Source organism: Mirounga leonina, unplaced genomic scaffold, assembly GCF_011800145.1.
Source record: "Mirounga leonina isolate KUSES-001 unplaced genomic scaffold, KU_Mleo_1.0 Mir_82, whole genome shotgun sequence".
Classification (NCBI taxonomy): domain Eukaryota; kingdom Metazoa; phylum Chordata; class Mammalia; order Carnivora; family Phocidae; genus Mirounga; species Mirounga leonina.
The window spans coordinates 39,096,193-39,115,774 of NW_023270825.1; the positions used below are offsets into that span (position 1 = coordinate 39,096,193).

At 39.7% G+C, this 19,582-nt stretch overlaps 1 protein-coding gene across 3 annotated transcripts in view; it reads right to left on the bottom strand.

Annotated features, from left to right (window-relative positions):
* PPM1A (protein phosphatase, Mg2+/Mn2+ dependent 1A) overlaps positions 1–16,849 on the bottom strand; it is a 46,371-nt gene extending 29,522 nt beyond the window's left edge. The window contains exons 1-2 of one of the 3 annotated variants that reach the window (XM_034992768.1): positions 16,452–16,849; positions 15,675–15,758 (exon numbers count right to left, since the gene is read on the bottom strand). The gene's annotated coding sequence lies outside the window, so the exon portion shown is untranslated. Of the gene's footprint in view, positions 1–15,674; positions 16,157–16,451 lie in introns of those variants that run through there. The other 2 variants (XM_034992766.1, XM_034992767.1) reach the window with 2 other exon arrangements.
* Positions 16,850–19,582: the final 2,733 nt, after the last annotated feature.

Here is a 19,582-nt window from a genome sequence, read left to right on the forward strand (position 1 = left end):
CCAATGTAAGATATGGTTTCAGAATGGGCACCCCAGGGCCAAGATGTAGGCACATGCAAAAACACTGGATAAGAAGGGTGAAAACAAAGAAAACAAAACCAAAAACTTTCATTTAATAAGAGAACACAAAACCAAACTCCAAAACACATGAGGAAAAAAAAGTATGATGGACAGCCAACAAAATCAACAATTGTAGGAATTCAAACTAGAAGGAAAAATAACAATCTGAAAATAACTTAAAATGTGTGTTTAGGATCCTTCCAAAGTTAAAAAAGACAATAGACATAAAGAGGAAAAAAATTCAAAACAGTCAGAAATCAAACCAGAATAGGTGGCTCTTAGAGAGAAAGAACCTGAAAAGGAGAAAAATATTCACTGAGAAATAAAAACAACTGAGGCCACATAAACTCTAGCTGAATAAAGTCAAGGGATTTATCAGTAAATCGAAAAATGATACTTAAGAACTGCCTAGAAAATAACATAAAGATTAAAAAGGAATCCTGGAAAAGCAATATTCAAAAATATAGGGGCACCTGGCTGGCTCAGTGGGTGGAGCATGAGATTCTTGATCTCGGGATTGTATGCTCGAATCCCACATTGGGCATAGGGATTACTTAAAAATAAAATCTTAAAAAAGAAAAAAAGAAAAATATAAAGGTTAAAGAATTTTCTAGAACTGAAGAAAGATATGCGTCTTTAGATCAACAATGTATTTCAAAGAGTACCTCCATATAGCACAACATACACATACCTCCTAGGTATAGGGGAATGTGTTAGGTTATCAAGTACGGTAGAACAAATACTTAATATTTATACCACACTTAAAAAACAGAGCTCTGTCCTGCATATATTTTACATATTATTAAGGTAATCAATGCTACAACCCCATACAATACAGATACTATCTCATTATCTGTTTAGAACTTGCCCAAGGTCACAAAGTAAATAGTGGTGACAGGATACAGAAAAGGAATCCTTTTAAAAACTGGTAGAGAGAAAAATTATATACAAAGGCCTAACAACTAGGTGGAAACCAGACTTCTCAGAGATCATAATACAATGAAATATCTTGAGGGTACTAATAGGGATAAGGGGACGGGACACCTATTAACCAAGAATTCTTTATTTGCTTAAAAAAAGAAAGTAATGTATAAAATATACTTTTAGATAAAAATTACAGACATTTACAGGCCACACTCTGTTAGAAAAGATTACTAAGAGCTATACCTTAGCAAGAAGAAAGGTAACTCCAGGAGTGAGATATAAAGGAACAGTAAGGACAGTGAAATATCTGACTGATTAAAGTAGGTATTAAATATAAAAAAGAGAACGAAACTTTTTTATGCTACAAAAAGAGGAAATAAAATTATAGACAGTTATACAGATGATGAAGGTATGTTGTGTTTAATCAAATGTGAGCTCAGAGAAAAAAAAATCACCAAACATACAAGGAAACAGGCTGCAATGAATAGGAGTAACATAACAAATACAAGATATAAAATAACTATGTATGAAATGTTTAACAAGATTTTTCACACACACACACACACACACACGGCCCCAGGAAAATGAGAAGAAATTACTTAAAAATTTACCAAGGAATTGGGAAAGAATTAAATGCCACTTTTGGAAATTAAAAATTAAAAATCATTGATATTAAAATTTCAAAGGATGACAACAGATTAGAAACAAATGCAGTAAATTTAGTTCACTGAGTTGAAGAAATAAAAAAATAAAATTATGCTCACTTTAAAAAACCTACCACCAAAGGATGAGGGGGAAAGGGGAAGGAGAAAAAGAAAATCAAATTCTCCAATAATAGTTAAGTAGTATAAACAGTCCACACAGAAGTAGCTCTAAGAAATTTTAAGACTTGGACTTTATAGTGCCTCTGAAAGCCCAAGAACTATTAACTAATCTCTCTGTTGATGCCAACTCCCTAGAACACGGCTATGGTAGTAGCAGAGTTTACACTCTAAATCAGCATTTATTCTACTGAGAGAATCAGAAAACACCAGGAAAATAATGGCACCTAATTCTATAAGGTACAGCTTAATCTCATTTAACAAATGCTCCTTTGGTATCTCATTTTCTAAATATACCTAAATCATAGCAATCTTCAAATTTGTATATCTTTACTTTAGTTAGAGGTAGAGTGTCCTATGGGATCCATTAGTTTGCAGCTCATAGGGCTAAGGCCTCTGGAATGGTGCTCCAATCTCCCTCAGGGCTAAAATATTTTCACAGGTTTCTCTGGTTAAATATTCTTTTAATAAAGCTCAATTTTATAGTCAGCTAAATCAACAAATACTCTTAAATTTCTCCTACAATATAAGTAATCTATAAAGGGTATGAAGATTCTCTGTATCTCTGTCTTCAACGAATAAATAAAATCTTTTAAAAAAAAGTTATGAAGATTTATATAGAGTTCTTTTAAGAAGAATATTTGACAGAGAGAGAGAAAGCGAGCTGAGAGAGAGAGAGAGAGCACACAAGCAGGGAGAGCGGCAGGGAGAGGGAGAAGCAGGCTCCCTGCTGAGCAAGGAGCCCAATGCAGGCTAGATCCCAGGACTCTGTGATCATGACCTGACCTGAAGGCAGACACTTAACCAACTGAGCCACCCAGGTGCCCTTATAGAGTTCTTTTGAATAGAAATACTTATTATTAAAAAAAAAAAAATACACACATTTTGTAAACTTGAGTTCCAATACTAAAAACATTCACTTAAATCAGATAACATATTTTATATGTTAAATAACGAATCTCATTGTTCTAAAGAAATTAAGTATCTTCATCACCTCCTCCTTTAGAAAGTTATATACAAAATACTGTAGGCAATATTTCTGATAAGGGGCTGATTATGGGGTTTTAAACATATCATCCAAGATGTAAAATACAAGTACAAACAGTTCCCATTAGTTTGCATTCCCTTTCTCCCAAATTTTGAGTTTGCTTATTACAGGATTTTACTCCTTTAAAGCTGTATGTATGACTATGGCTCTTTGGGGGCACTTTCACTGACTGTGCCTAAAATCCCACTAACAATTCTAGTCCAACCAGAAGGCCCCTGATCTATCAAATCAAATTAGATTTTCTTTGGCAGTGGCAATCTCTCAATTAGTGCCATTCCCCTAGCTAATTCTAGATCCCTGAAGTAGTCCACTGAATATGGAGGCACCCAGAATAGGATTCTACCACTCCAATTTAAAAACCCTCAGGGGATAGTGTCATTTAAGTCTGTGGATTTCTCCAAAGTATCCCAAGGTGATATCCCATGCTACGCTGGTTCAAACCTGAAGATCTTCAAATAATCCAAAAAAACAACACATGACTATAGTTCAGCTTCAAAATTCCCATACAAAGTTCTGGAAAGAAAGTATGTCAAGGGTACTAAACGTCATCAGAAAATGGAATTATCATTTGTGCTCCACTGATATTATGACTAAAATTCAAAGTTCAGAACAGAGAATTAAAAAAAATTCTTATCTTCTACTACATGGTAACATCTCTGCCTTTGCTTTCTTCCCTCTAGGTCTTATTCTCTCCTAAGCAAACTCCGAGTTTTACTCTTCTGTTCACAAATTCAGTCTCCTTGTGAGAACCCCGGCCCCCCCAGCCTGATCAATCTCTTCTATTTTCCTGTTCTTGCCTTTCCCATTCTTGGGTTTAGGGGTATAAGTAGGTAGAGTTCAGGCAAGTCAGCTGCTAGGGGAAATATTTCAGTGAACTCATGCAAGCCTGAGTTTGAAAGGTTAGAAGAGAAATGGCTACTAGAGAATACTTTAAGGAAAGTTGAGGGACTATGAGCAACCCACAGTAAAAAGCACTTCTGGATGAGGACTAATCGTACATATTCTTTGAAGAGCCTGATTCTTGGTTTAAATTTGGATATAGTCTTCCAATTACTGAATTAATTTTTCCTGGTCAGAGGAGGAGGAAACAACCATTATTTAAGCTCTATAAGGAAGCTACATTATTCATCACTGGTTATCTCATAAGAAAGATATACAAGATGTTTATAAAGGCTAGAAATTAACTGATCAAAAAGTTATCTAGATTGCATTTATATGAAATATCCAAAAAAATGTATAGAGACAGAAAGTAGATTAGTGGTTGATAAGAACTGGGGGAGAGGAGAATGTGGAGTGACTGCTAATGACTACAAGGTTTCTTTGGGGGTGATGTAAATGTTCTAAAATTAAATTGTGGTTAATGGTTGCACAATTCTGTGAATACACTAAAAACTACTGAGCTGCAACTTTAAATGGGTGAATTTTATGCTATGTGAGCTATGTCTCAATAAAGTCATTTAAAAAGACTGCTATGGTTTTCTCTATATTTTATTTTGCATAAAAAGATTTTAAAAGATGATTATAGATTATATGGAGTAACATGTAAAATACTGTATTAAATTTTTTCAAAGATTAGCTCTGAAACTTCCCCAGCTGCCCAATATTTCTTTATCTTATAGCTTCAACTAAACACTGACTTCACTCTTTGAATATTTCTTCCAAATAACCAAATTCCATCCAAATGAATTATAATGCAAATTATAACTGTTACTGAGTTAAATAATACCTAAATTTAAATGCTCTAAATTAAAACCTTAAAAATGGAATTTCAAAAAGCAAACCAAAAGTGACCAAGCAAACCAACCAAAATAAGTCAGATACAGTTCTTCTATGCTAAATAGTATTTCCATGAAGTCCATGACGTAAGTCATTTTTTTCTCCCAAATATCACTCAAAAATAGTCATTGCTGAATTAGGTAAAAACTTAGAACTCCAGAAACCATAGTCACCTTGTGCAGGTATGAGCAGCAGTCTCAATCTCACATAGTAAGTGTAGACAGAGCTTGCCACTTTTGATGTTTCCTTCATGTTTAATATATCAGTATCTTCTAGACATGTACTGTGATATTAATTACAAGCTCCATGAGGTAGTCTCAAGTTTCTACAAAGGTACGTATTGAGCAATTTTTAAAAGTAAACTTCAGAAGGACATAATTGCCTGAAAAATATCTAAGCTCAATTTAGTTGGTGGGTTCTAGTGACTATAAAAATTGGATACTGACCTATTTCAACTACAGTATGAGCAAAAACATTGAAAAGATGTGGAAAGCATAGAGCTATTTAGTTTTTAAAGTTTTCTAAGAATGTTCTATAGTATTCACAATCTCAATTTGCCTCATCTGTTAACTATTTCAAATTTCTTGGTTTTGAATAACTTGTCTACAGAAATGGATTCAATTTCCAGTTTGCTATTTTTTAAACCTTGCATATTTGAGGATTCAGACTCAGACTGACCTAGAAAATAATAACTGACTCCCTTAGCCAACCAACCCATTCTTTTTTCGTTTGCTTAAAACAAACAAAACCCCCTGTGTGACAGTACATTTAAAAATGTATGCTGGTAACCTGAAAGAAGGGGAAAATAAAACTTATTAAATCTTTAAGATGATAAAAGGTTTATTCACAAACAAAATATGTAGCAATTTTAAGTATGAAATACCACTGCTAGAAAAAAGAACCAAAAAGTATTTGCCTCTAAGAGAAAGACTTCTGTCCATACAATCTAACATTTTTCAAAAACAGATTCATTCACTGAGTCCATAAGTTTTGATGAGATGCTTTGAGTGTATGGAAAAGGGTGTTGGGAAAGTAAGAGAAAAAAAGTTTTTTTTTTAAGTGAAAAATTCCATCTTTCTATTAGCTTAAAATATATATATATCTAACTACCTCCTGTACTTGATTAGCCACACCTCAAATGACATGACCTAAAATGAATTTCTCAATTCCCTGCCACTTCTCCTACCCAGTTCCCTGTCTCAGGAAATAGATCTACCATTAGTCATAAGCCCACAGAATCCTGTATTTCACCCTTATCATAGTATATAAGACCCTGTGAATTCTTCTCATTTTAGATTTTCAGATTCATGAGGGAAAGGATCATGTCTTTTCTATTCATAATATTTTGCATATCGTGAGACACTTGTTTAATATGTAGGACAAGGGAATGATAGCCATCATCATGACTTCTCTCTTGTCAACAGCCTCAGGAATTCTTTTCTATCCAGGAAAAGGTATTCCCATAGAAGAGGACTTGCAAACAAACTGTATCCTACCATTTCCATTTTCTTATTCTATAGAATGCATAGTTCTAATTTTTAAAACCTCTACAGAAATAGAATTGATTTCTAATAAGAAAATATTGGACTCTAAAGCAAATGTGCAGCTTACCAATTAAAAATTTGATTTTCAGATTGTGTTCATTAATGACTTAAAGTTTCTTGACATCAGGGGCACCTGGGTGGCTCAGTTGTTAAATGTCTGCCTTCGGCTCAGGTCGTGGTCCCAGGGTCCTGGGATGGAGCCCAACATCGGGCTCCCTGCTCAGCGGGAAGCCTGCTTCTCCCTCTCCCACTCCCCCTGCTTGTGTTCCCTCTCTTGCTGTGTCTCTCTGTCAAATAAATAAATAAAATCTTAAAAAAAAAAAGTTTCTTGACATTATTAGTTGACACTCTCATTATTGAAAAATGGAAGGGATAAAAGAGAAAGATGTAGTTTTGACTAGAAGTTAGGGCCTATACATTCTCTTTCCCTGAGCTATTTATTTATTCATCTGATCATTCAATCAATAGTCATGAATGGGTAAATTTTTTGAAGTGTTTTCTATATGAGAAGCAAAGTATAAGGTAATTTAGACACAAAGGAATAATTTCTGAGAGCTAGGAAACCCACTTTCAATGTATTTTAGACAAAAATATCTTTAACTTAGTCTGGGAGTTTTACTGTATATAAAATGAATTTATCCCATATGCACTTAAGGAGCTCCTCATTCTACTGACTGTAGCAAACTAGTACAAGATCATACTAGATGGCTGACTAGTTGTTGAAGTACTTGCTTATACTATCAGGAAGCATTTACACAGAGAAAAATGAAGATGACAGATATGGAGTAATTCAGAGTTAAGCTGTGGGTTAGAGCAGAACAAAAACTGCCACTTCTAAGATCAGCCCCTAACATCTAAAACAGCCTTAAAGATTCTCAGCAAGGATAATAATCCACTGCTTTATGAAAAGTAAAAATTTTATTTACCATCTATTTACATTCTGAAGCATGATGGCATACTGCAGAGATGTTTTTCTAAAGCCTGGTAAGTTTTGTAATTCTGTTTGTAAAACAAAATCAAAAAAGCAATATATAGCCAGCCACTCCTTGTTTATCCTTATCATTAATATTTTCATCTCTGAAATTTGGTAACAAAGGTAAGTAAGCAAGCTACATCTCCTACAGACGTAATATCAAAGTAGATGCAATTTTCTACCACTCATGCTAAAGAAAAGTAGAAGTGCCAAAAAAAAAAAAAAAAGCCAAGGCATTTATTCAAAATCAGTAATGAATTACATTCTTAGAAATAGCACAATAGTTCTTGAATAACATTTTTTTTAAACATTTTATTTATTTATTTGAGAGAGAGAGAGCAGAGCAGTGTGAGGAGCAGAGGGAGAAGCAAGCTCTCTGCTGAGCAGAGAGCCCAATGCAGGGCCTGATCCCGGGACTCTGGGATCATGACCAGAGCTGAAGGCAGATGCTGAACTGACAACCACCCAGGTGCCCCACTGAATAACATATTCTTGAAATAAAATATCTAAGCTACATATATAGCCTGGTTCAAAACAAAATACACACACAAAAAAACCATTTATCTACATCCCTGCCTGAATGGTCATATCACAGATGAGTAAAAAGAACTAGCCTAAATATAAAATGGATTATACATGATCTATGCTCTCATAATTTGCTATACTTCTGGTTCACATTCAATTTTCTCTGTCATGTGTTCATCAGAAAATAAGCAAGGAGACTATAAAGATTAAACAATCACATATTGAGATCTACTTAAAACAAAACCCTGTCCCTGCTTTCAAGGAATTTATTTTTAATAAATCTTAATATTGAACTATTCCATTTATAGTATAACTTCTATTTTAAGCCCAATGGGGTAGCTTGTGTTTAAGACCATCTTCCTAAATTCACTAAGAATTTAATTTGAATAAAGGCCTGATGAAAGCATCTGTCAGTGGGTTGCAAAGTAATGAATAAGCCCTAAGGCAAACCTGCGTATGGCTTGTGGTACTAGTTGTATTATGCCTATATCTTTCTTATATTACAAAATTTAATAGTTCTTGGTAAAAAGTTCTAAAGTGAATTGACATTAACACATGACACTACACTTTTCAAATTTAGTATACCCTTCCACCTAGGATCCCAACTCAGTCACAAGATTCACTCATTGGGTACAACGGAAATGTAGTCATACCCTTCATAACCAAAGATTTTCTAAGCCATCACAACTGCCAACAGTTTCTTTTAGCAAGAGGAATAAAACTGCTGTGATCCACATATACAATAACTATGAAAAATCCAAGGACATGTGTTTAGCTTCTATTACTGGCTGTGAAACTTTGGACAAGTAACTTAACCTTTGTCTCAATTCCTCATCTGTTAAGATACAAGTAATAATAGTATCTATGTCATATACAAAGATAGGAAGATTTAATGAGACAGTAATCAAAATTTTTCTATGATAATGCCTGACCTACTGCTCAATGTTAGCTATCATTGTTAGTAGCTAATGTTAAAGCTAGAAAAACTTAAAAGTTGCACAAGAATCAAATTTATCATTCTGGGGGCACCTGGGTGGCTCAGATGGTTAAGCATCTGCCTTCAGCTCAGGTCATGATCCCAGGGTCCTGGGATCGAGCCCCGCATCGGGCTCCTGGCTCAGTGGGGAGCCTGCTTCTCCCTCTCCCTCTGCCTCTCCCCTGCTCATGCTCTCTCTCTGTATCTCTGTGTCTCAAATGAATAAATAAAATCTTTAAAAAAAAAAAAATTTATCATTCTGGTCTCATTAGTATCATACTCCAATAAATGGGTCTTAGCAACCAGACTGCCTATATAAAATTATCCATTTAAAAATTCAATAAAGGAAATTTTACTATGCATTTTCCAAATACTGGAAACAGTTTAACAGTTTGATATGGTTTAAAATTTAGCTTTAAGGTTTATATGAACATAGACTATTCATGTATTATGGTTTTGGTTCAAATTAAATCAGTTCAAAGTTATCTCCCTTCTTTAACTAATACGTCATCTAATTACTGTGACTCCACAACTCCCATTTAAAAGGCTGCCTAGTTCGTAGTATCTGCAAATATAACTCTGGAAAGAGATGCATGACTATGAATGTCCTATTAACCCTCAAAGTGAAAACACTGGAAGTTAAAATGAAACCTTTAGGTCTAGAATTAATCAACCTAATTATCTATACCAACATAAGAACTCTGCCACATTTCTGATATGTATAATCTTCACACTTAAATACCCAGGTTCAGCCAAAATAATATATAGGAAGAAAAGTCAGAAATGTCTGCTACCCGAAAGCTCTGAACTGTTTCCACCACCTCCTACAGCAATCACTTCCACTCTCAGGTAGATTTTGCCTAATATTTACAAAATATCTGAATATCTACTATCCACAAGGCATTGTGGTAAGCTTTGGGATAATAAAAAGTTATTGTATTTTCCCCTTCCCAGTTTTATAATTAAATTGAACACACAGTTATAATTAGAACACAAATACCTAGCAATAAAGTATACAACTAAAGCCTAACAAATAATACAATAGATACTGCTGTAGAAGTACAGAGAAACGAGAGATGAAACACTGTGATCAGAGAAGGCTTTGTGAAAGATGAAATATTAGAAATGAGCTTCATGATCGAGCTCCGCATCGGGCTCCCTCCTCCGCGGGAAGCCTGCTTCTCCCTCTCCTACTACCCCTGCTTGTGTTCCCTCTCTCGCTGTGTCTCGCTCTGTCAAATAAATAAATAAAATCTTAAAAAAAAAAAAAAAAGAAATGAGCTTTGATAGAGGGGAAAAAGAAGGGCAAGAATCCAACCTACCAATTAGCATGAACAAGAATCCACTGAGATAAAAGGATAGGGTGTGTTCCAGAGATGGCAAGTGTACTGGTTTGGCTGAAACAGATCAATCCTGGGACGCCTGGGTGGCTCGGTTGGCTAAGCATCTGACTTGTGATTTTGGTTCAGGTCACAATCTCATGACCGAGTCCCACGTCTAGCTCCCCCCTCAGTGGGGAGTCTGCTTGAAATTCTCTCCCGCTGCCCCTCCCCCCACTCACTCTCCTCCCACTCTCTCTCCAAAATAAATAAGTAAATCTTTAAAAAAAAAGAGAGAAACAGATCAATCCTGAAGTTCAATTATGGAAAGTGTCAAAAGCCCAGCAAAGAATTCTAAACTTTATCCTAGATGAAAACGAATCACAAAGTATATCAAGCACAGAAATAATATGATACAAATAGTTTTTTAGAAAAAGTTTGTGATGGTTTATAGAATGGAGAAGGGAGATGCAGCACAAAATGAAAGTGGGAAAGACCAGCTGGAGTGCTAAAAGCACGGCTTGGATATGAAGTAATTAAGATCTGTACTATTCTAATACAATTTTTCAACCTTAAATAACACAGGACCCACCTGTAAAGCCTTAATACCTTTTATATAAAGACTATTTTTTTTACAAGAACTGAATTAATTAGAATTTAGTTTTCTTACTCTCTCTTGCATTTTTTTCCATAGCAGTATCTTCTTGCCCATGTCTAATCATAAACTGTAACTTTTCTTCAAAATACCAACCCTTGTTTTTCTTCACTTACTGATCATTCTACTCTGAACATTCACCTTTGCTATTACTCTTACTCATTATCCTCTATTTAACCATCTATTCCCACCTAACCATTAACTCCAAATGCATGACCTCTCCAGCTTCATATACTCAAATAAATCTACTCATACTCAACTTTTTCTTCCATTACCTCTTAACATTTAACTTTTATATATAAATTCTAGATGCCCACAATCTTTATAACTTCTTCTGAAGTCTCTACTCAATCTCTTACAGTATGGTTTCCAGGCTCACTGCTAAAACTGTACTCAAAGACTCACACTCAGTAAATCTCTATTCCTGTATCTCAAGATTTCACAAACTCAATAGCAACTACTGTTTATTTAGTACTTTCTTCATGGTAGAAAACGTCAAGTATTTTACACAATCATCTCACTTAATCTTCAAGAATACCTTATGAGGGGCACCTGGGTGGCTCAGTTGGTTGTCGGCTCAGGTCATGATCCTGGAGTCCCAGGATCGAGTCCTACATTGGGCTCCCTGCTCAGCGGGGAGTCTGCTTCTCCCTCTGATCCTCCCCCCCCCCCCTCATGCTCTCTCTCTGTTTCCAATAAATAAGTAAAATCTTAAAAAAAAAAAAGAACACCTTATGAGAAAGGCTTTCCCATAAGACAGGTAAGAAAACAGAGGCTTAGAGAAATCAAGGAGCTTGCCCCAAATCACCCCACTAGAAAATTTTACCATCACCTCCTCTCTAAAGTCTTTAATGTATGTACTTAGAAACATTTCCCTTAGTCCTTCATTAAGGATATCAACCATTTGAGAATTTAATATTGATTCCATTCCTCAATCTAAACAATGATAGTTTAAGACATAAAATTGTTTAGCTCTGTTGACTTCGGAAACTTAAGAGAATGAGAAAATGAACTTAACTTCTTAAATCTTTTCTGAAGGTTTCAGAAGAGACTCCTGTATTGGAAGACTTAATTTATACATAAATTTATAAGGTGTCTTTTAATTCTAGGAATCTAAATCATAGTGTTAACATTCAGCTTCTCAATTTTTGATTTCTAGGAACAAGAAGGCTCATCTAGTTGGGAAAAATTCAATCAGGAATATTTTGAAAATAACTTTATAACTACACAGCTCTGATTGTGGCATGTTACTTAGATTCTCTGAATCTACGTTTCTTCATTTGTAAAACAGAAATAACATCATATACTTTAGAGGGTTGTGGGGAAAATTAAAGCCTGACAAATGGTCAATACACTCTGGCTTTTATTATTTCTTTATTCTGTATCTAGAAGTAGTTTGTTCTCATAGGATTTTAATTCAAATCATATCAGCTACAAAAACTCTAATGACTTTCAATCCAGATCCTAAATATGAATACTACATAAACTTGATCAATGGATTCCAAATAAACATATTAAAAATTATAAACTCAAGCTCCCTCCTTTATCACACATTTATTCAAGGAATGTTTAAGACACCTCTAATTTCATAAACATAGTATCAGTAGTCTATTAATACACATTAACATCTAGTACTCTTCTCTCAGTTTCTTAAAAAAATTCTAGTCTATTACATTTTAGATAAAGGTATACAGAAGTTCACCTCTCTTAATCGTTTCCTTTCTCTAGCTCCTCCTACCTGTCTCAGCAAAAGAAAAGCTAGGTAAAGAGATTATCTAGGTAGTACATAGATAGCTAGGACATGCAAAGGTCAAAATCATCAAGGAATCTATTCTGGAGACTCAATAAAATATAAAATTATTACTTGTACATTCGACATTAAAAAGAGCAAAAGAAGAATATAATCAACCTTTTGATTTTTATGTAATTTAACCCAAGCTCCTTTCATATAAGGGTGATTAATAATCCCAGGTAGAAATTCAGAGAATTTCTTGGCTAATAGTGCAATAATAAATGAAGCAACTGAATTTTAAAAATTTGTCACCGACAGTATTTGAAATGAAAGACAGAACACATTCTGGCATAAAGTTACTACCTAAGGTACAGGAAGATACAAACTTTTACCTAGTTGCCTCACACCTTCCCCTCACCCAAGGTCCACACATTTCACAGGGCCACACCTTATTTTATCTTCTTGCTTAACTCTTACAGGACTCCACTTGAGCCGACTTTCTTACATGGCTGCCTCCTCCTCTGATCTAAGGATGGAAAGTAATCAGTACCACTCAAGAGTCAGGTGCCCAGGCAAGAGTTAGATAATCATGGGGGGGTGGGGTCGATCATCAAAATATCACCCTATAATTATATCTACATGATCATGGACTTCCACCTTAAGAAATCAATCCAGCTCTTATGGGTGCGCATTACAGGGACAACAAGCTTCCTGTGGACATATGTCAGTCTTTAGTTTTAAATTATTAAATAAATAAGCATTCACAGCTAAGCCAGAATAGGCTACACATTTTATTAACTACTATAATAAATAGTCTAAGTATAATCTGAACAAATTCATTAAGTTTTTGGTAACTGCTTAGCAATGTTTACCATGTGACAACACAATATTGCTATAGATTCCTTTGAAAAAAAGTAGGTACTAGGGGCACCTGGGTGGCTCAGTTGGTTGGGAGTCTGCCTTTGGCTCGGGTCATGATCCGGGGTCCTGGGACTGAGTCCCACGGTGGGTTCCCTGCTCAGCGGGGAGTCTTCTTCTCCCTCTCCCTGTGCTCCTCCCCTCCCCTCTGCTTGTGCTCTCGTTCTCTAAAAATAAATCAAATCTTTAAAAAAATTAGGTATTAGGAAACAAATTTTCAGACAAAGGTGTATTAACAAGTCAAGATAAGCAAGACCCAGCTTGAACTCACAGAAACATCTTCATAATGTGTTCTTATAATGCCCTTCACATCAAACTACCAAGGGTCCTGTGCTTGTTCAAACCTGCAGTCTCAACCACCCATTCTCTTGTGGAATCCCCACCCTTCTTCCTCCCAAGAGTTTTTCTAGACTTCCCAATCCCAACAGAAAAATCAATAAAGCCTGCCTACAAGAAAATCATCCCTAAACATCAACCACCAACTTAAAATTCTTTTATGGAAGACACTTATTTTTAAATAACATGCAGATTTAGAATACTGAAACATCTGGGGCACCTGGGTGGCTCAGTTGGTTAAGCGGCTGCCTTCGGCTCAGGTCATGATCCCAGTCTCCTGGGATCGAGCCCCGCATCAGGCTCCCTGCTCGGCAGGGAGCCTGCTTCTCCCTCTCCCTCTGCCTGCCTCTCTGCCTACTTGTGCTCTCTATCTCTCTGTCAAATAAATAATCTTTAAAAAAAAAAATAGAATACTGAAACATCTAAGTGCCTGGCAAATACCAGGCACTTGGTCAAAGCATTTTGAATAGACAATGTTAGCAGAATAAAAAAATTTTTTAACAACTGGCCATGCATTTGATAATACAGTTTACCACTTTGGCTTTACTGACTTGTGAACTGAGACTCAAAAGGTTAAAGGACTTGTCCATGGACACAGACATTTTGGAGCACGGTCATGACTAAACAATTCTTATCTCCTAGTACAGTGTTCCCTTCAACAGGTTATACTGTAATTATGGTCATCATTCCAGCCTTTCAAACTGAAATATGAAAACATACAACTTGTGTTTAAAAAAAAAAAGAATATTTAAAGAAATTTATGTAAATTTCCACCAAAAAAGAAAAAAAATTTTTTTAAAAGATTTTATTTATTTATTTGACAGAGACACAGCGAGAGAGGGAACACAAGCAGGGGGAGTGGGAGAGGGAGAAACAGGCTTCCCGCCGAGCAGGGAGCCCCACGCGGGGCTCGATCCCAGGACCCCGGGATCATGACCTGAGCCGAAGGCAGATGCTTAACGAATGAGCCATCCAGGCGCCCCAAGAAAAAAAATGTTTTTTAAAGTAGGCTCCAAGCCCAGCATAGCGCCCAAGGTGGAGCTTGAACTCAGGACCCTGGAATAAAAGACCTGAGCTGAGAGCCAGAGTTGGAAGCTTAACCAAATGAGCCACGTAGGTGCGCCTAAAAAAGAAATTTTAATGACTCTGGCATTCAACCCTTTTATTTCTCAAATATATACTGAGGTAGCTAGCCAAACTTCCTGGTCTTATATACCTCTCCCATAATAAAATTACTTCACTAATATGAAAAATGTTTGATGATACCACATCAAAAATGTCTTTAGTAACTTCCATGTGCACTTCTCACTATACTTTCAATAATGTGTCACTGCCGCCAACTTGCAGCTTAAAAGTAATCATCCCTACATGACTGTTTATTCAGATATATGTGAGTTACACATAAGAACAGAACTGTAACATCAGGCAAGGAATGCTACTTTGTGGTTCAAATTATCTACTGACAAAGAAACATTTAATCAAAGGTAACATCTATGATTAGAAAATTGGCAGTGGGGTGGGTCACTATCTCCCTAATCAATTTTCTAAAGTGTTACAGAAATACAGTATTTGTAAAAGGCCCAATATGTAAAAATATAAAAGTTATAAAAGTGAAGTTGTTCCAGTTAAAGAGGAATTGGGGAGTAAGCCCTGCTGAACTCCTGGGAGCTGTGGAACCCCTAAGGCTCAGCAGAGTACCGTTTAAATAAATAAATCCCTACTCTTCAGAGCTCTTTGCATCTAAAAACTGGTTGTGTTTAAAATCCCAATACGCAAGTTTGAAAAGATTAAGCCTTTTTCCTCAGAACAATTTAAACATTTTTTAATTTCTTTCAGTAATGTCAAAATCACCTACTCTGAGAAAATAATACCTATATCCCACTGATTTTTACACCTCCCATCACTCTACAAATCACTAAAATTCATTCCGCTCATTAATGCAATCTGCCGAAAATTCAGGGGTAGGGATGGGGGCGGCGCATACATTTCTTGGCTTGGACAACTTAAGTACGACCTTTGTGGATGGTAAGTACCATGCGGTGCTTGAGAAGAGACAAGGAAAAATACCTCAGGTGATGAAATTTTCAAAACGTATCTAAACTGCGGTTGGTAGAAGGCTCTCCACAGCCAGCTGTGTTTCAGTATTTAAATCTACAAGCAGAACAGAACCATACCTCAACCACCCAACTCTAACATTAAGAACTTTATCACACAATTTACAGTTAAAAATACAAGAAATCAGTGTGATTTGCCTCAATGGATTCGTTCGATGTAATGAATGAACTGGAGGCATCACAGACTTGAGTTCTCAAGGAGCCTCACTCTCAGCTCAGACCCCTCTGAGACCTGAAGCAAATCCTCCAGAATTTGGTGTCTCGAGGCCAAGTGCGGTCCAAAGGAAGCCTACCCCCTCCTTTCTCCAGGCCTCCCTCCCAGGGGTTGGAGCCCTGGGCGGCCCTGCGGGTGGGGGCGCCGCGACGCCCTACTCTTCGTTTCGGAAAAGTTCCGCCCGCCGTTCTCGGGCCAGGCTGGCCTGGGGCTCTCGCCCGCGTCGCGGCCACAAACACCCGCCGGGCCTCGGCGGCGGGAGGGTCGCGCCCCCTCCCGCGCCGCCGCCGCCACCGCCCTCGCTGAGCGTTAACCCCTTGCGGCCCGCCGCCCGGCTTCGGGGAGGAGGCCGGGCCAGGGGGTGGAGTTGTCGTGTCTCCTCCCGGGAGCGCCCGGGCAGACGCCCGGCTTGTTTACAGGCCCCAGGCCCAGGCCTGGCCGCCGCCACCGCCGCCGCGCAGGCCCGCGCCGCCCGCCCGCCCGCCCGCCCGCCTTCGGCCCGAGCGTCGCGCTTACCAGGAGCAGCCGCGGGCTGGCAGGTCCCTGGTCGGCCAAGGCAGCGGTGGCGACGGCGGCCGGGGAGGGGGCTGGAAGGGGGTCACCGCGGCGGCCGCCGGCCAGGTCAGGCCGGGGAGGGGGCGGAGGAGGGGAGGAGCCGGGCTGCGTCCGGGCCCCCCGCTCTCGGCGCCCTCGCGGCTCAGATCATCCGGGCGTTGGAGCGGGAGGCGGAGAGCGGGTCCCGGAGGAGGAGGAGGAAGATCCGAAGATTCATCGCTTTCGCGCCCCACCTGCCTGGCGCCCCCCCACCCCCCTCCCCAACCACCCGTTCCGGCGCTGCAGCCGCCCGAACACCCGAAGCTGCGGGCCGGGCCGGCGCCGAGACCACTGCTCCCTCGCTCCCGCGCGCGCTCCCGCCCCTAGCGCCGCCGCCGCCGCCGCCGCCTCGAGCGCGTCCCCGCGCAGGCGCGCTCACGACGGCGCCGTGCTGCCCCTCCCCGACTCCTCTGTCCGCCCCGCCCCGCGGGCTCGGCGGCCGCTACAGCTGCGGCGCGGCGGAGCAGCTGGAGAGACCCGGATGTCGTTGGGCAGGAACTGCGGCGAGGGCCGGCAGGCGGGGGAGGGGCGGCCGCAGATGACATCACTGCCCTACCCAGCTTCTCTCGCCGCAGCCCCCTCGCGGCCGGGGCCCCAGGCTGAGGCCGAAGGGAGCAGCCGAATCCCGGATCGGAACCGGGACTGGGGCCCTTACGCCCCCGGCCCTGGGGGCTGGACAGAGTGTGTAAGCGTAAGGAGGCCCGGCCATCGAGAGCTCCTCCAAACCCGGCAGTCTGTCGAGCCCGGACTCGGGAGCTCCCCCTAGGGCGTCGGCTCCTCCCGCCCCGCGCTTCCACTTGTCTTGAATACACACCCCACTCCCTGCAAAGACGCCGTTCTCAGAACCCGGAGGACCGACCCCGTGCTTTCGACCTCTCTCGGACGCGGTCGCGGCCTCGTTGCCCCCTGGCGGCTGCGGCTTGAACGCACTGATGCACCCAGGCAGCCGCCAGACCCCCTCCCCCGGGGCCCGAGGCCTCTGGAGCCACCCTCGCCAGTGACCCCGGGAGCCCCACGCAGGTGCCCCAGCCACGCACCTCTGGTCCCGAAGGGCAGCCACACCCTACCACCACCCACCCACACGCGACTGCGGCTGATACACGCACGGGGCACATGCTCTGAGTTTCTGGCAGGTTTTCCATCTGTAGCTCATCGGATTCCACCTTGTATTTATTTGCACATGTTAGACAGTCATGTGATTCTGTCACAGGGGACCTCCAACGACCTCCTGCAAGGTTTAGGGAACGCAAGATTTTTCTTGAGAATGATCAGAAACGTAACAGCTGCTTCTGTTAAGAGTTAGAGATCAAGTGAACCTAACTGAAACTGCACATGCAGGCGGCCAAAATCCAGTTTAGCTAGCTGGACTACAGAAAACCGACCCACGCTGTTTGCAGACGCCGGGATAGAATGACAAACCCTAGGCGGCCAATGAATCAGAACTGGGAGCAGTACATCACCAGCATGCGTTCCCATTGGCCGGGGTGTCTTTCCCTCTCTTGTCAGAGGCTTAACCTGTTCATGGATTTGACCTATACCACGCTGGCTGGAAGAGAAGTTTAAAAGAAAAATCCGTGTTTTAAAAAGATGGTCTCATATATACAAAGAAAAAAACAGATACTTCACTGTAGGAGGCAAGTACTTTAAAAAGAGCACCTGAAAATATTAGTCAAATTGTGTTCTGGCCAATAAGAAGGTAAACTTGTGATGAGGCCTCTCCATTTTATCTCAGAAACTCACTGTAGCAATTTATACCCTGTTACTTTGTATATCCTAAAAGGACTTTGTTGCCCCAACTCTTGGATCAAAAGCAATCTGTTTATTCTTTCTGTCATTCAGCGCACACTTAACTGTTTTTGAAGCTGTGAAAGCCATCTCCAATTTTTTCTACATGACTTTTTTGAGAAGATTCTGTTCCTTTCACATTTAGGCCTGGAACCTGACAACAGGATAAAACAGTTTCACCAAATAGTCCCTGGCTGGCCAATTCTTCAAGAAACCCAAAAATCACTCTCCCCACTATCTATGGCGTTAGAATTTCTTAGAGTAAGTGGAAGATGGATCTTTTCCAGGTATACAATGTGAAAATAAAATTCACTTATGCATTTGGTCCCAGTATCATCTGAGGATACAGTTCCTAATTACTTCTCTGTACACTTGCCAAAAAAAAAAAAAAGGGAAATTAGATCAAAGATCTTTGAAACTGCGCTGTATTGAAATCCCTAATACTTAAGACAAGTAACAGCATGATTAGCATGCTAGTAGACTCATTACAATTGTAAAATTAAAAAGCCCATGTGGCAACCACTATGTGAAGTGCCCCTGGAAAGCAAATTTTCTTATTCCTAAGGCAGAGCCTGGGTAGCCAATGACAGTAGTGGACCATAGAGAACTTGAAGGACTTGCTTATCTTTCTGCTTCCTTCCTTTAGGCTTCCATATCTTTTCTTCTCTCTGTTCTACACTTGCAGGAGAATCTGGGTCAATTATAGCAGAAGAGGCAGAAGAATAGAAAATAAGAGCGTAAAGAGATTTTTAAGGAGGCTGCACAGTGTACCACAGACTGCTGATAAAGCTGTACCTTCCTGCTATTTCTTATATCTGGATACAGCTTGCAGGGACATTTTGGTATGAACTAGGAAACTCATGGGTTATCAGATAACATTTTAAAGTTTGGAACAAAGATATCTTAATATTGTCTGAATAAATATGCTTGATATTATAATATCCCGTTCCTTATTATTATATTAAATATTATGTTACTGAAATATTATGCTATAGACCAAACCCAACTATTTAGAAGGGAGGAAAGGACATTGAAAAAAGAGGCTTAAGGGTAGCCTGGGTGGCTCAGTCGTTAAGCGTCTGCCTTTGGCTCAGGTCATGATCCCAGAGTCCTGGGATCGAGCCCCGCATCGAGCCCCGCATCGAGCCCCACATCGGGCTCCCTGCTCCGCAGGAAGCCTGCTTCTCCCTCTCCCACTCCCCCAGCTTGTGTTCCCTCTCTCGCTGTGTCTCTCTCTGTCAAATAAATAAAATCTTAAAAAAAAAAAA